Genomic DNA, 17,560 nt, shown 5'->3' on the forward strand with positions numbered 1-17,560 from the left:
GTCTGAAAACTGATTGTGTTTTAGCTATGTTCGTGTGCTCGTTAGTATATTTTGTGTTCCCTTTTGGCTCCAGGTCACTTAGGGACTTTTATTAATCTTGTTGAGTAGCTCCATGTCATGTTCTTCATTATCATAATAAGGTCATGTATCATGTTGTTTTGCTGCTCCGAAGAGAGCTTCGTGATCTGAAATTTCAGACAGGTGTTAATTTCATTAAGTCTGAGATCTGTTTTGCATTTGCGTTTTTGCCATGCTTGTTTGAACCTCATAATGGATGAATTGGCCATGGCTCAGTGCTAGTCTTTTGTTAAGGATCTTGTGTGCATCCCTGCCATGTATTTTGTTGTCATGTTTGGTGGCTGTAGCATGTTCATTTCATTGCATTTAGATGCCTACTTGCTGTAAATCGCAGAACGGTGTCATTCTTAAAACGCTTGCCATTTCCAAACCGTAACTCCGATTCCTATGATCTTTATATCGTTTTCAAGCGATTTCATCCCGTCTTTCTAGTGGCACACTTGGTTTTCCAAGTTGAGGCCAGGTTCTTGCATTTCCTGTCATATCTTGCATTTTGCACCCCGCATCGCATCCCGCATAGCATACCATCATTGCATCTTATTGTTTGAGCTTGCACGTGGTTGATTGTATCCTTGTTGCTTGTTTTGTATTGTTTGGGTAGAGCCGGGAGACGAGTTCGCTAACGAGGAGCCCGTTGAGTTTGCTTTTGAGGATCCAGTCAACTCTAACAGCTTTGCAGGCAAGATGATCATACCCTCGAAATCACTACTATCTTTGCTATGCTAGTTTGCTCGCTCTTTTGCTATGCCAATGCTACGATGCCTACCTTTTGCTTGTCAACCTCCCAATTGCCATGTTGAACCTCTAACCCACCATGTCCTAGCAAACCATTGATTGGCTATGTTACCGCTTTGCTCAGCCCCTCTTATAGCGTTGCTAGTTGCAGGTGAAGATTGGAGCCGTTCCTTGTTGGAACATTTATTTACTTGTTGGGATATCATTATATTGCTATGTTATCTTAATGCATCTATATACTTGGTAAAGGGTGGAAGGCTCGGCCTCTCGCCTAGTGTTTTGTTCCACTCTTGCCCGCCCTAGTTTCCGTCATATCGGTGTTATGTTCCCGGATTTTGCGTTCCTTACGCGGTTGGGTTATAATGGGAACCCCTTGATAGTTCGCCTTGATTAAAGCTTTGCCAGCAATGCCCAACATTGGTTTTACCATTTGCCACCTAGCCTCTTTTTCCCTTGGGTTTCTGGAGCCCGAGGGTCATCTTATTTAAACCCCCCCGGGCCAGTGCTCCTCTGAGTGTTGGTCCAACTGTCAGCTGCCGGTGGCCACCAGGGGCAACTCTGGGCTGGCCTACCCGTACCTAGGACAATCTGAGTGTGCCCTGAGAAAGAGATATGTGCAGCTCCTATCGGGATTTGTCGGCACATTTGAGCGGTGTTGCTGGTTTAGTTTTAACCTGTCGAATCGTCTTGTTGTACCGAGATACCGAGTCTGATCGGAACGTCTTGGGTGGAGGTCTATTCCTTCGTTGACCGTGAGAGCTTGCCATGGGCTAAGTTGGGACTCCCCTGCAGGGATTGAACTTTCGAAAGCCGTGCCCACGGTTATGGGCAGATGGGAATTTGTTAATGTCCAGTTGTAGATAACTTAAACATAACTTAATTAAAATGAATCTACCGTGTGTGTTACTGTGATGGCCCCTTCTCGGCGGGGTCCGGGAAGTGGACACGGTGTTGGAGTAATGCTTGCGCAGGTTGTTCCTCTAGATTCTCGCTCGCGCTTTGCCTCCTCTTCTCGCTCTCTTTTGCGAATAAGTTAGCCACCATATATGCTAGTCGCTTGCTGCAGCTCCACATATATTTGCCTTATCCTTCATATAAGCTTAAATAGTCTTGATCGCGAGGGTGCGAGATTGCTGAGTCCTTGTGGCTCACAGATACTATAGCTCTAGATGCAGGTCCGGGTGTTTCCGCTCCAGGTGACGAGTACGAGCTCAAGTGGGAGTTCGACGAGGACTCTCAGCGTTACTACGTGTCTTTTCCTAATGATCAGTAGTGGTGCCTAGTTGGGGTTCGATTCAGGGCCATGTCGCATGTTGGGTTCTTTTCTATTTTGGCGCCGTAGTCGGGCCATGAGTGTTTGATTGATGGATGTTATTTATGTACTTTTATGTGATGTGGCGAGTGTAAGCCAACTATGTATCTCCCCCTTTTATTATATATTACATGGGATGTTGTGATGATTGCCTAGCTTGCGACATTGCTTTCAATGCGGTTATGTCTCTAAGTCATGCCTCGACACGTGGGAGCTATAGCCGCATCGAGGGCGTTACAAAATCCATCTTTTGTCAATCTCAATGAATAGTCGCTTAGTCCATCAGCCAGCTCGTCATCTTCTCCTTGGTTTAATGTTGAACTCTTGTTTCGGAATTCGCTTCCATAGTTCATTTTCCGAGAATCTTACAATGTCATCTCGACAATTTGTGTTGCACCTTTCCTTCTCAGGCCTCCTGGTCTAAGGTATCCTGACACCAATCAGATCTGAATCTTGGTTAGATATGATGGTTGGAACATATTTCCAAGAGTTATAACATTTTGTCGTTATATGACCCGGTAAGATGATGTTCTGCCTAGCACACCTGGCCGTAGGACCTATTATTATAAGTTTCATTTTTAGCAAGTGTCACAGTAATGGGCAACGGGTAGGCTAACCCGAAGCCCTGAACCTTTCAAGACATCGGGGCAGGCTGCGCCCCTCGAAGACGCCACGACAAAGAGCCGCCTTCTAGAAGCCGGCCGGAAGAACGACCGACTACCCCCTCGCAGCCGAGTGCTGAGGACGAGTTCAAGACAAGCCGACTCTGATCTGGCGGCTTTCGGAGAAGCCGGTCACCGGGAGTCGGCCCGCGGCACCAATGAGTACTCGTACCCTCATCAAGAGGGACGGGATGGGGAGTGGCTACGTTAAAGCCCACTCCCACCCCTTTCCAAGGGCAGGCGTGGCCACAGTGCGCCGTACCCGCGGAGATCTCCGTCCGGCGCGGCACTGTTGCCATGCCGACCCTGACATCAGCACCAGTGGGTAGAGTCCTGTACCCACGACGGCCTGTCCGTACGACCCAGGGACGACGGGTCCCACCAGCCAGCGGGAAACCAGAAGACGGCGAGAGCGCCACCAGTCGGACCCGTTGGGAGTCGGCCCCCGGGAGTCGGCCTGCCCCTCCCACGGGTCCCACGCGCCATTAACCAGACGAGACGGGGAGTGGCAACAGTGATCGCCCCCCAGGCGGCGGTGCTGTTGCCACGACCCCGTGACCAAGCCCGCGTCATTAGAAGCACGACTATAGTAATCAGCAGCCGGCAAGACCCGACCGCGGCGGACGCGGCCTGTCGGCTCCGTACCGGACCAGTCGGCGGGCCCCGGCAGTCGGCGGAGAAGACGGTGACCAAAGAGACTGATGGTTGGGCCCCGCGCCCAGCCGGATTACAATTGTACCCCTGGGGGGTAGGCCTATATAAACCCCCCAGGGCACCCATGCAAAGGGTTCGAATCCATTAGCACTAGACCTGTTCACATAGGAAGGGGAGAGCTAGCCTTGCCTTCTCCTACCTCCAGCATACAGCTCAAGGAGCAACCTTGTACTCACTTTGCCTTAGTGATCATGCGGAGACCCCGCAGAGCAGGACTAGGGGTGTTATCTCCTATGAGAGCCCCGAACCTGGGTAAAGTACACCGGCGTTCGTGTCTATGCCTCATCCCGCTTCCAGGCACCGGCGACGTTCTACTCGCTCCCACCATGATAAGCCATCCTTTGGCATATGTCGCACCCAACCCCCGACAACAAGGTTACTCATTCTTCCATGAGGGAATTGTAAGACTTATTACAAGTTATTCCTGATGGATCCTTTGTGTTTCCAAAGTCTGATCTTCACCTGATGACCATGTCAATGCTATCTCGAAGCATGTCTGTGGTGCTCCGATTTTCCACAAGAACATTTGAAGCCCAATGCTAAATGTTACTTGCTCAATTATCCAAACACCGTTGCATGGGTAATGTCATGAAATTTCTCTCCCCTTTCCTAAAGAGTTTTCTACATTATATCCTGCCAAGGATATCATGCTCTGCTTGCCCTTGGGAAGGATATACCCCTGGTATATGTGTTTAAACACATTTTCCTTTCCATTGTTTGGTTTAACCTTTCTTGTGATCTATATGATCTAAGCAGTAATATTCTCCTGCTTATGTATATACCTCGGTGTACAATTCTGTCAGCAAGACCCTGTTACTATTGTTGATGACATTTCGGTAGCCACCGATGGACGAGAACCTTGCCTATTGGCCCGCCTCGTTCAACAAGCAATAAAATGGTTCTCTTCGTCCCTCGCCCTTGGTATCGATGTTATCGATGTTGTTGCTGACATAACTGATAGGCTACCCTCTGACACTTCTTACTATCATGACCATGCAAGATGTCGGCCCCCTTCCTACTTTCAATCACATGGTGGGCCCATAACCCATAGTTCCACAGGATCGAAACCTGACTCTCCTGTATACCCCCTGTTCCCAAAGTAATTCCTCATGCTTGGCTTCGTGTGTAATTCGTGAGCCACCTTCCTTGTGATCTATTCTGATATCAGACGCAATACTTATTCTTGTTCCTCTGTACCCCTTTCACACCTTGTGTCAGACATCGAACGATTGTCTATCCGTTTGAAACTTCTTATTTTAGCATACTACTTTGCTCTTGGCATGTTTTATTCGTTCAACTCGAGAGATACTCATGTGTTCATTCGTGGGATAGCCCCCGATGATTACCCGTTGTAGCGTTCTATCGTTGTCAAGCTACCCGTTTCCTATACGTAAGTACGATGGAGTTCCTGAAGAAAGGATGCCGGCATCATCTTGATGACCTAAAACAGAAAAATGAAGACATCAATATAATGGATCGACCACTTCGAGAAGAGCAACCAAGACCGAGAAGATTCGTTAGAATTTCATAACCAGACCTTTCCCCCTTATTCCCCCTCCTAAATCTCGGGACGAGATTTCTAGTAGTGGAGGAGAATTGTGACGCCCGGATATTTAAGATACGGTAACCCCCCTGCTAATTATGCCACGTCACCTCCGTTACTGTTGCTAATCACGTGTTAGTTCAAAACATTTCAAGTTCAAATTTAAATTAATGGCAAAAAACAAAAGTTTTCAAATATCAATTTTTTTTCGGAATGTGACATGATTAAGTTTACTAAATTAGGTGTAACCTATGCATTTTTCCAAAAACCAAAGTGTTTCTGAAATGTGAGAAAACAAAAAAGAAAATAAAGAAAAAGAAAACAAAACTAACAAAAAAAATAAAAAGAAGAAACCCCCCTGGGCCGAATGGCCCAGCTAGCCAGCAGGCCACCAGCCCCACTGGGCCAACCCATCAGGCCCAGCCGGCCACTCCCGCCCCCACTCCCTTATCCCCTCTCCCCCGTAACCCTAGCCTCCAACCGCCCCACTTCCCCCCTGCATCGCCACTCCCCCCTCCCGATCCGATCTGGATCGGGATCCTTCACTTCGCCCCCCCCGACGCCCTCGACGCATCACCGCCCGGAACGACGTCGCCGCCGCCGCCCGACGCCTACACTAGACCCGCCGCGCCTACCTCATCGTCTCCTCCTCACGTCGTCGCCCCGTCCTCGACCTCCACCTCGACTCGGCTTCTGCGAGGCTCGACGCCCCTCTCCCCACGAACGCTGGTGAGGCCGTCGGCCTCCTCTCCCCCTCATTCTCTGTCAGCACCATCCACCGCGGGCCGACCCGCTCGGACCTGAGCCTCGCCGTGGTTGCCCGCGCGCACGCACACCTCGACCATGCCCTGTTCCTCGAGTTGCTGCCACGCTCGCCTAACCCTGCGCGCTCGTCGGCGCCCCGAGCCCCGTTGCAGCCGTCGTGCTCCGCGCCCCTGACCTCGCCCGCGCGCGAACCGTGCTGCCTCGCCGCGACCACTGGTATTGCCTGACTGCATGCCCCGCGCCCCGCTCGCCCCACGTCGCCGCTGCACGCACGCGTGGCCGCCCCCTGATTCCCCTTGACGCGCTCGCCGCGCCCGCGCCATGGCCCGGCGGCATGCGCCCACGCCCAGCTGCTGCGCTGACGCTGTCGTGCCCCGTTTTCCCCTGCTGTTGTTCCCCTACCACCCGCGGACTGCTAGTCGCCGGTCCCACAATCCGTCTCCCCCACGTTGGCCGGCCACCGTGGCCGTCTTGGCCATTTGCCCACTCCCTGCGGGCGCACGCCCGTCGCCCGCTGCGCCCGCTCGGGCAGTGCCCACGCCCGTTGTCGCTATTACCCGACGCCCGACCCGGTATGGCCCCTCTGGGCCTATGACAAACGGGCCCAGCCCAGAACGTTTTTGTAAAAATAAATAAATAAATGAAAATAAATAAAAATAAAAATAAATTAATAAAATTATTAATTAATGAATTAACTAATGAATTAATTAAGTTAATTAATCCTATTTAATTAATCTAATTAACTAGTTAGTTTAATTAAACAGTAATTAGTTTAGCTAAATCCTAATGAACCTAAACAGTGTATGACAGGTGGGTCCCACTGGACCCACACGTCAATTTGACCAGTCAACACCTCTGTTGACTGCTGATTTCATGCTGATGGCATGATGATGTCAGCATGCACTGTTCTGGATAATGTTGAATTAAAATAATTGAATAAATACTAAAAATGATTAAATCCTTTTTAAATTAATATAAAATAAACCATAGCTCGGTTGAAAAAAACTTTGTACATGAAAGTTGCTCAGAACGACGAGACGAATCCGGATACGTAGCCCGTTCGTCCGCCACACATCCCTAACCTATCGAACTCGCCACTTTTCCCTTCCGGTTCATTTGTCTGAAAACGCGAAACACCGGGAATACTTTCCCGGATGTTCCCGCCCCCCCTTCGCCGGTATCACCTCCTACTGTGTTAGGTCACCTCTAGCACCGCGTATTGCCATGTTACGCTTTGTGATGCTTTGATTGATCTATTATTTATTGTGTTCCCCCTCCGTTACTTCTTTCTGGTTGACCCCGAGGCTGCCGGCGACCCCCAGTTCGACTACGGTGTTGACGACCCGTCCTTCTTTGCAGAGCAACCAGGCAAGCCCCCCCCCTTGATCACCAGATATCGCCTATTCTTATCTATACTGCTTGCATTAGAGTAGTGTAGCATGTTGCTACTTTAGGTTAATCCTATTCTGCTGCATAGCCTGTCATTGTTGCTACAGTTGTTACCCTTACCTGCTATCCTACTGCTTAGTATAGGATGCTAGTGTTCCATCAGTGACCCTACACTCTTGGCCGCCTGCCATGCTATACTACTAGGCCGTGATCACTTCGGGAGGTGATCTCGGGCATATGTGATACGTCTCCGTCGTATCTACTTTTCCAAACACTTTTGCCCTTGTTTTGGACTCTAACTTGTATGATTTGAATGGAACTAACCCGGACTGACGTTGTTTTCAGCAGAATTGCCATGATGTTGTTTTATGTGCAGAAAACAAAAGTTCTCGGAATGACCTGAAACTCCACGGGATGTCTTATAAAAAATAATAAAAAATCCTCGCCAAAGATGAAGACCAGGGGGCCCACACCCTGTCCACGAGGGTGCCCCCCTAGGGCGCGCCCCCCTATCTCGTGGGCCCCCTGGATACCCTCCGATGTCAACTCCAACTCTATATATTTGCTTTCGGAGAGAAAAAATCAGAGAGAAGAAATCATCGCGTTTTACGATACGGAGCCGCCGCCAAGCCCTAAAACCTGTCGGGAGGGCTGATCTGGAGTCCGTTCGGGGCTCCGGAGAGGGGGATTCGTCGCCGTCGTCATCATCAACCATCCTCCATCACCAATTTCATGGTGCTCACCGTCGTGCGTGAGTAATTTCATCGTAGGCTTGCTGGACGGTGATGGGTTGGATGAGATTTATCATGTAATCGAGTTAGTTTTGTTAGGGTTTGATCCCTAGTATCCACTATGTTCTGAGATTGATGTTGCTATGATTTTGCTATGCTTAATGCTTGTCACTAGGGCCCGAGTGCCATGATTTCAGATCTAAACCTATTATGTTTTCATGAATATATGTGTGTTCTTGATCCTATTTTGCAAGTCTATGGTCACCTACTATTTGTTATGATCCGGCAACCCCGAAGTGACAATAATCGGGACCACTCCCGGTGATGACCATAGTTTGAGGAGTTCATGTATTCACTATGTGCTAATGCTTTGTTCTGGTTCTCTATTAAAAGGAGGCCTTAATATCCCTTAGTTTCCGTTAGGACCCCGCTCCCACAGGAGGGTAGGACAAAAGATGTCATGCAAGTTCTTTTCCATAAGCACCTATGACTATAATCGGAATACATGCCTACATTACATTGATGAATTGGACCTAGTTCTGTGTCACCCTATGTTATGACTGTTACATGATGAACCGCATCCGGCATAATTATCCATCATTGATCCGGTGCCTACGAGCTTTCCATATACTGGTTTCTGCTTATTTACTTTCCCGTTGCTATTGTTACAATCACTACAAAATACCAAAAATATTTACTATTGCTCGCACTACTCTTTTGTTACCGTTACCACCACTATCATGTCACTGTGCTACTAAACACTTTGCTGCAGATATTAAGTTTCCAGGTGTGGTTGAATTGACAACTCAGCTGCTAATACTTGAGAATGTTCTTTGGCTCCCCTTGTGTTGAATCAATAAATTTGGGTTGAATACTCTACCCTCGAAAACTGTTGCGATCCCCTATACTTATGGGTTATGAAGACCTTTTTCTGGCGCCGTTGCCGGGGAGCATAGCTCTATTCTTTGAGTCACTTGGGATTTATATCTCCTGGACACTATGACGAACTTGAAAGACGAGAAAACAAAAATCTATCCCTCAACTACGAGCGGAGGTAAGGAACTGCCATCTAGCTCTGCACTTGATTCACCTTCTGTTATGAGTAAGCTTGCGACACCTAAACCTGCTTCGCCCTTAGTGAAATTTCTTGATGCAAAGACCATTGCTGGATACTAAGAGAGAACCGAAATTATCTGGACATCTGAATGATGATGAAAGTGATGAATAAAATGATGCCTGTTTCATCCTGAGGGTTTATGTTTATGACTACTGGTCTTGTGCCGTCGCTATTTGTATCGCTAGACTACTCGTATATTTATATTGAGCTCCAGAGGTATGGAGTTATCTAACAGTTTTCAATACTCGCGTGATGCAACAACACCATTGCGCGCACTTGTGCACACAGTACGTGATGCTATCATAAGATATACTAATCGACCCCCTCGCTTCCTTTGCTACTTCACCTATCTGTGTTCCTGATAAGGATTATGAATTCTCTGTTGATCCTGATATAATTACTTTGGTTGAATCTGATCCTTTTTATGTCTATGAATCTGAAACTGTTGTGGCACATCTTACTAAGTTAAATGATATAGCTGCCCTGTTCACAAATGATGATAGATCTCGCTACTTTTATATACTTAAAATATTTCCGTTCTCATTAAAGGGTGATGCTAAGATATGGTTTAATTCTCTTGATCTTGGTTATGTGCGTAGTCCCCAGGATATGATTTATTACTTCTCTGCTAAATATTTCCCTGTTCATAAGAAACAAGCTGCTTTGAGGGAAATATACAACTTTGTGCAAATTAAAGAAGAGAGTCTCCCACAAGCTTGGGGGAGGCTTCTCAAGCTACTTAATGCTTTGCCTGATCATCCTCTTAAGAAACCTGAAATACTTGATATCTTTTATAATGGACTAACCGATGCTTCTAGAGATTACCTGGATAGTTGTGCTGGTTCTCTTTTTAGGGAGAGAACACCGGATGAAGCTGAAATTCTATTGAACAATATGTTGACAAATGAAAATAATTGGGCACCTCCTGAGCCAGCTCCTAAGCCAGCTCCTGATCCAATTAATGAGCCTATTCCTAAACCAACTACGAAGAAGAGAGGTGTTCTATTTCTCAGTCCCAAAGATATGCAAGATGCAAAGAAATCTATGAAAGAAAAAGGTATTAAAGCTGAAGATGTTAAGAATTTACCTCCTATTGAAGAAATACATGGTCTTAATATACCGCCTGTTGAAGAAACATATGATCTTAATCATTTATTTATTGAAGAACCTCCTGATCCCGATATCCCGACACAGGTAGTAAAGGTAAATTTTCTCTATAGATTTGATGAAAGTGATATCCCTCACTATAAGTCTGCTAGACAATGCTTGGAAGAGTTTGATAATTTTATTGTCAAGCAAGAAAACTTCAATGCTTATTTTGGTAGACAATTGAAATATGATTCCGATATGATTAAATACTTGGGTGATTATATGGCTAATATTAGAGGTCACTTAAACTTGTTAGGCAAACATGCTTCTATGGTTACACTCAAGTAGAACAAGTACTAAAAGCTCAAAAAAGAAGTGCTTGGATGAAAATGAATAGTAGAAATGATTTATGGCTGTTAGAGTGGCTACTAGAACTGGTAGAATGACTCAGGAACCTTTGTATCCTGAAGGCCACCCTAAGAGAATCGAGCAAGATTCTCAGAGAAATAATATTGATGTACCTAGTTCTTCTAAGAAGAAGAAAAAGAAAAATGATAGAACTGTGCAAACTTCTAGTGAACCTATTGCTGAACCACCTGATAATCCAAATGATATATCTATGTCTGATGCTGAAACACAATCTGGTAATGAACATGAACCTAGTGAAAATGTTAATGATGATGTTCATGATGATGCTCAACCTAGTAATAATAATGATGTAGAAGTTGAACCTGCTGTTGATCTTGATAACCCACAATCAAGAATCACGTTATGATAAAGAGAGACTTTGTTTGCCTAGGAAACATGGTAAAGAAGAAGAACCATGGGTTCAGAAACCCATGCTTTTTCCTCCAAAACCATCCAGAAAAAGGATGATGGAGGATTTTAGAGCGCTTTGCTGAATGATTAGACCTAATCTTTTTGCGGTATGCGATTGACTGATGTGCTAAAACAAATCCTTATGCTAAATACTATGAAGGATATCAATTACTAATAAGAAAGATAACCGGAAGCTGAAATTTCACAATGCTTGCTAAATTATACTTTTAAGGGTGGAATACCAAGAAACATGGAGATCCCGGAGTACCTACCTATACCTAGCTCCATTAAAAAATTATATTAAAACTAGTTTATGTGATCTTGGAGCCCGGTGTTAGGTGGTTATGCCTCTCCTCTTTATATCGTAGACTTGACTTGAATAAATTGACACTACTGAATATATCTTTGCAAATGGCTGGATTAAATCTGCTATACCTGTCGGTATTGTGAGATGTGCCTGTTGTGGTTGCAAAACGTTGTACTATTTTAACGGACTTTGTTATTCTTGATATTCCCGAGGATGATAGTATGTCTATTATTCTTGGAAGACCTTTTCTTAATACTGCAGGGGCTGTTATTGATTGCAACAAAGGCAATGTTACTTTTCATGTTAATGGTAATGAGCATACGGTACACTTTCCGAGGAAACAACCTCAAGTTCATAGTATCAATTCCATTGGAAAAATTCCATCGATTATATTTGGAGGTTCTGAATTTCCTCTTCCTACTGTCAAGAAGAAATATGATATACTTATTATTGGGGATGTGCATATCCCCGTTGAGGTAACTTAGTGTTATTCGAAATTTCTCTGGTTCCATGATTATCGGAATGAGTTTGTTAACAAGACTTGATCAACCTTGTTAGTGGATTCCTTTTGATGAGCATGAGACTGGATGAAACTAGAAGCAGAAACTTCTGTACCCCTTCTTTATACTTTCTGGTATTTAGTAGAAATAAAGTAAAAATAGTATTATCTGTCTGTTTCCTGACTTATCCGTGCGATATAAAAATATCCGAAATAAAAGTCTTAGAATGACATGCCAATTTAATATGATTTTTCAGGAATATTTGAGGATTTACTATGAAAAAATTACCGCGGGGGGAGCTGCCACCTGGCCACGAGGGTGGAGGGCACGCCCACCCCCCTGGGCATGCCCCCTGCCTCGTGGGCCTACGGTGGCCCTCCTCCACTTATCCCAGCACCCATCTTCTTCCTCTGCCTCACCACAAACCCGAAAAACGAACTCAAGCACGAGTTCAGCCACTTTTGCTGTGATTTTTGATCTCCTTCCTCAAGCACCTCTCGCAAAACTGCTTGGGGAGATTGTTCCTTGGTATGTGACTCCTCCATTAGTCCAATTAGTTTTTGTTCTAGTGCTTTATTCATTGCAAATTTGTGCTGCATAGGTGACCATGTTCCTTGAGCTTGCATATCAAATTTATATGGTTCCAAGTAGTTCCTAATGCTTGATATAGGCTCTAGGCACTTGTAGGAGTAGTTGCTATCAGTTTTATTGAAGTTGGTTCATTTTTGTTTGAAGTTACTAACTTTCAGATTATTTTGAAAAATGATGAATAGAATTTTGAGGGGCTCATCGAGCCGAAGCTCAAAGGAGAAACAAAATGAAGAAGCTCAGAGGCCCAAATATAATTTGCCTCGTACCGCGGAAATCCAGCCGTGTGAATGGCCTTCTGATAATTTCTTGAGAGAGGCCAGGATTTATGAGGATTTCTATTCACTTGATTGAAAATGTTGGTCTCATCGACTTCGTCCGCGACCAACGTCCACAGTATCTCTTACTCACAAATACTTTTGTGCAAAACTTCTACTTTACCCTAAGGAATCACCTCCTTCAGTAGAGTTTCATTTATATGACGTTGTGAAGAAAATGCCATTGTCTGAATTTTGCGCAGTCTGCAACATACCCCCTGAGGGTACCTTAGATGGAACCACCCCGTAGGGAGTTGGAACCTATTTATAAACCTTACTCTGTGGGAGAAACCAGGAAGGTTTCAGATGCGAGGATCACTAGCATACATTTTCCTGTGTTATGCTATTTTGCTTTATTTGCTAGTCGCAATGCTTGATTGGTCGTGGGAACTGTGGGAACCTGAGCGTTCCTGATATTATTATTTGTTCCATGGTTTATACCACGACAACACTGTAGTATGGGCGGAATTGTTGCTAGACGGTTAAGTCTTAACTATACTAAGGGTCCCATCTTTGGAGGCATTTATGCTTCACGCCTCGCTGCACATTTTAACATAGCTATTAGGCTTCATGAGAAAGAAGAAAAATTGCTGCCTAATGCTTATCTAGATTATAAGAGTAGTTAGCACATGATTTACTTGTTAAGGGCAGGGATGGAGAGCTCAAATATAAAGTTATACTTTGATAAACATTATCCTGAAACTATTACGTTGCCTGCTCCTTCTTTGTTTAATTTTGTAGGACCCTATCTCGCATTATCGTGGGCTGCCGTTCCAAGGCTTACAAAAACCCTGCACCAGCCCCGGAACCGGAACCACAAGATGAGCCTCCACGACAATCTGTTTATTCTTGGGATCCAGAGATGACTGTCAGCCAGTGGCAGTCAGAGTCCTCTTCTTCAGCACAGTATGATCCTAACTATTCATCGCACTACGACCATAGCTACACTTACGGTATCGCCAGGCTATCCCTGGCAATAGACCAACTTAGGCCAAAAGCCTAAGCTTGGGGGAGTAATATTTCTCACCGACATTACATTTATGTTCACACACACTCATTGCTAGATGTCGGTGCTCATACTCTTTCACTGTAATATCCATGCTAGTTTATTCTTATTTCCTGCTTTCTTCTGTGTGTTTTTAATAAACCTTAAGAAAAACAAAAAAAATTAGTAGTTGTTTACTTTCTTGCTGTAGTAGTAAATTAAAAGAAAACCCAAAAATATTTCCCGTTCTTCTTTTGCTTTTGGGAGCTTTCCCTGTGTAAATAGTTTTTATTCCTTTTCTTTTCTTTGGGGGTCAGTAGGAGAAGACCATGATTAAATTGTTGTAAGTGGCTCTTATGCATTATTGTTGAATTAACCCAGAGCCCATAATGCCTTGTCTTCTCCTGTTATTGAATGCTCGCAGATTCCAGCTTAGTCCAATGCACGTGCACTCTTATTATTTTTCACACGATTCGGTCGTGCAAGTGAAAGGCAAATTATGATGATATATGATGGACTGACTGAGATGAGAAAAGCTGGTATGAACTCGACCTCTTTTGTTTTTGTAAATATGATGAGTTCATCGTTCTGTGATTCAGCTTATTATGATAAACATGTTTGCAATGACAATTAGAGATCATAGTTGCTTGTGCCATGCTTGATTAGCTATGAGTTATAATGATTTACCTTGCGTGCCAACATGCTATCGATGGTTATGATGTGGTATGATGGGGTGGTATCCTCCTTTGAATGATTTAAGTGACTTGACTTGGCACATGTTCACGCATGTAGTTGAAATAAATCAACATAGCCTTCACGATATTTATGTTCATGGTGGATTATATCCTACTCATGCTTGCATCCAATGTTAATTAATTTTAATGCATGTACAGATGGCTGTTGTCGCTCTCTAGTTGGTCGCTTCCCAGTCTTTTGCTAGCCTTCACCTGTACTAAGCGGGAATACTGCTTGTGCATACCAATCCCTTAAACCCCAAAGTTATTCCAGATGAGTCCAGCATACCTTCCTATATGCGGTATCTACCTGCCGTTCCAAGTAAATTTGTATGTGCCAAACTCTAAACCTTCAAATAAACATTCTGTTTTGTATGCTCGAATAGCTCAAGTATCAACCAAGGCTGTCCTTATGCTTCTGTTAGGCGGGTTATTCTCAAGAGGAGTGGACTCCGCTCCTCACTCATGAGAAAATGGCTGGTCATCCGAATGCCTAGTCCCATGCTTTATGCAAACTAAATCAAAATTAATTGCATAAACAAAACTCCCCCTGGGACCTGATGTATGTTGGAGACACTCGTTGTTTCGAGTAAGTCATGGATTGATGCTTGTTGGTGGAGGGGGAGTATAAACTTTACCATTCTGTTTGGGAACAGCCTATAATGTGTTTAGCATGGAAGATATCGCCATCTCTTAGTTGCTACATTGACAATGAAAGTATACCGCTCAAAATATAATTTATCTCTATTTCAAAACCGAGATCTGGCACCTCTACAAATCCCTGCTTCCCTCTGCTACGAAGGGCCTATCCATTTACTTTTATGTTGAGTCATCACCCTCTTATTAAAAAGCACTAGCTGGAGAGCACAGCGTCATTTGCATTCATCATTGTTAATTTATATTGGGTATGACTATGATTGGATATCTTTTACCATGAATTACAATGTCTAGTCAGTCCTTGATCTGTAAAGGTGCTCTGCATTTATGTTTTGCGGTCTCAGAAAGCGCTAGCGACATACCATCTTGTTATATCATATTATGATTGTTTTGAGAAAGTGTTGTCATCCGAGATTTATTATTATGGATCGCTAGTTGATTATGCTATTGATATGAGTAATTATGAGACCTGAGGAATTATTGCAGTGTGGTTAGTTATGATCTAGCTGAAAACTTGAATGCTGGCTTACATATTTACAACAACAAGAGCAAACAGAGTTTGTAAAAAAAATTCTTTTCTTTCTTTCTTTCAGTTTGTCAATTGAATTGCTTGAGGACAAGCAAGGGTTTAAGCTTGGGGGAGTTGATACGTCTCCGGTATATCTACTTTTCCAAACACTTTTGCCCTTGTTTTGGACTCTAACTTGTATGATTTGAATGGAACTAACTCGGACTGACGCTGTTTTCAGCGAATTGCCATGATGTTGTTTTATGTGCAGAAAACAAAAGTTCTCGGAATGACCTAAAACTCCACGGGATGTCTTATAAAAAATAAAAAAAATCCCTTCGCAAAGATGAAGACCAGGGGGCCCACACCTTGTCCACGAGGGTGGGGGGCGCCCCCCTAGGGCGTGCCCCCTACCTTGTGGGCCCCTGGATACCCTCCGACGCCAACTCCAACTCTATATATTTTCTTTCGGAGAGAAAAAAGTCAGAGAGAAGAAATCATCGCATTTTACGAGACGGAAGCCGCCGCCAAGCCCTAAAACCTCTCGGGAGGGCTGATCTGGAGTCCGTTCAGGGGCTCTGGAGAGGGGGATTCGTCGCCGTCGTCATCAGTCAACCATCCTCCATCACCAATTTATGATGCTCACCGCCGTGCGTGAGTAATTTCATCGTAGTCTTGCTGGACGGTGATGGGTTGGATGAGATTTATCATGTAATCGAGTTAGTTTTGTTAGGGTTTGATCCCTAGTATCCACTATGTTCTGAGATTGATGTTGTATGACTTTGCTATGCTTAATGCTTGTCACTAGGGCCCGAGAGCCATGATTTCAGATCTGAACCTATTATGTTTTCATGAATATATGTGTGTTCTTGATCCTATCTTGCAAGTCTATTAGTCACCTACTATGTGTTATGATCCGGCAACCCCGAAGTGACAACAATCGGGACCACTCCCGGTGATGACCATAGTGTGAGGAGTTCATGTATTCACTATGTGCTAATGCTTTGTTCCGGTTCTCTATTAAAAGGAGGCCTTAATATCCCTTAGTTTCCGTTAGGACCCCGCTGCCACACCCTATGTTATGACTGTTACATGATGAACCGCATCCGGCATAATTATCCATCATTGATCCGGTGCCTATGAGCTTTCCATATACTGGTTTCCGCTTATTTACTTTCCCGTTGCTATTGTTACAATCACTACAAAATACCAAAAATATTTACTATTGCTCGCACTACTCTTTTGTTACCGTTACCACCACTATCATATCACTGTGCTACTAAACACTTTGCTGCAGATATTAAGTTTCCAGTTGTGGTTGAATTGACAACTCAGCTGCTAATACTTGAGAATATTCTTTGGCTCCCCTTGTGTCGAATCAATAATTTTGGGTTGAATACTCTACCCTCGAAAACTGTTGCGATCCCCTATAATTGTGGGTTATCAATATGCTATATACTTTATACTTTTACATTACTTGTGATACTGTTCGGAGATGGGGGCTGAAGGGGCAGGTGGCTCCATCCCAGTAAAGGTGGGCCTGGGTTCCCGACGGCCCTCGACTGTTACTTTGTGGCGGAGCGATAGGGCAGGTTGAGACCACCTAGGAGAGAGGTGGGCCTGGCCCTGATCGGCGTTCGCGGATGCTTCAAAGTAACACGCTTAACGAGATCTTGGTATTTGATCTGAGTCTGGCCACTGGCTTATATGCACTAACCAACTACGCGGGAACAGTTATGGGCACTCGACGTCGTGGTATCAGCCGAAGCCTTCTTGACGTCAGCGATTGAGCGGTGCGCGCCGGGTTGGACTGTGTAACGCAACTTCCTTTGTAATGGAGGTTGCTGTTGGAAATATTCCCTAGAGGCAATAATAAATTGGTTATTATTTATATTTCCCTGTTCATGATAATCGTTTATTATCCATGCTATAATTCTATTGATAGGAAACTCAGATACATGTGTGGATACATAGACAACACCATGTCCCTAGTAAGCCTCTAGTTGACTA

Source organism: Triticum urartu, chromosome 5, assembly GCF_003073215.2.
Source record: "Triticum urartu cultivar G1812 chromosome 5, Tu2.1, whole genome shotgun sequence".
NCBI classification, from domain to species: Eukaryota; Viridiplantae; Streptophyta; class Magnoliopsida; order Poales; family Poaceae; genus Triticum; species Triticum urartu.